This window comes from Meleagris gallopavo, unplaced genomic scaffold, assembly GCF_000146605.3.
Source record: "Meleagris gallopavo isolate NT-WF06-2002-E0010 breed Aviagen turkey brand Nicholas breeding stock unplaced genomic scaffold, Turkey_5.1 ChrUn_random_7180001862952, whole genome shotgun sequence".
Lineage (NCBI taxonomy): Eukaryota > Metazoa > Chordata > Aves > Galliformes > Phasianidae > Meleagris > Meleagris gallopavo.
The window spans coordinates 1-497 of record NW_011128491.1 but is presented as its reverse complement, the minus strand read 5'-3'; the positions used below and the strand labels follow the sequence as shown (position 1 = coordinate 497).

Sequence of the window (497 nt, the reverse complement as noted above, 5' to 3'; positions counted from 1 at the left end):
CGGATCTTCCCTATGCTCTTGCGTTTCTGCACGGGGAGGGAAGGAGGAGAAGCTCTCTGAGCAACGCATGAACCCAGCGCTGAGCAAACCCACGGGGCTGCGAAGCAAAGCCCCCAAAAGCGGCGCTGCAGACGAGGCTCCCGCCCGGCTCAGGACCCCCAACCTCACCCCACAGGAGGACACTCACGTTGGAGGTGTGTTCCTTGTAGGCAGCCCGCTCCTGGGGCGAGAGGCTCTGCGGAGACAGAGGGGGAGCTCAGACCTCACAGCTCCAGCACGCAGTTCCCCATTCCCAGGCACACGTTTGTTATTAAGCCACTCGACAGCCCCCACGTCCCACGGGCACAGCGAGCATCTCGGGATGCAGCCGGGAGCTCTGCCTCCTCCCAGCGCTCACCTTGAGCCAGATGTCGAGGTGCACCTTGTACTGCTTCTGCTGCTCCTCCGCCAGCTTCTTATAGTGGTCCTTCTGGCCCTGCGAGATGCGCTGCCAGCGG

At 63.2% G+C, this 497-nt stretch overlaps 1 long non-coding RNA gene across 1 annotated transcript; it reads right to left on the bottom strand.

The window, feature by feature from the left end:
* LOC104915979 lies at window positions 1-497 on the bottom strand. The gene is made up of 3 exons (XR_796504.2): window positions 398-497; window positions 188-235; window positions 1-26 (listed from the first exon to the last, which is right to left on the bottom strand). It is a non-coding gene; the product is annotated as an uncharacterized LOC104915979 (long non-coding RNA).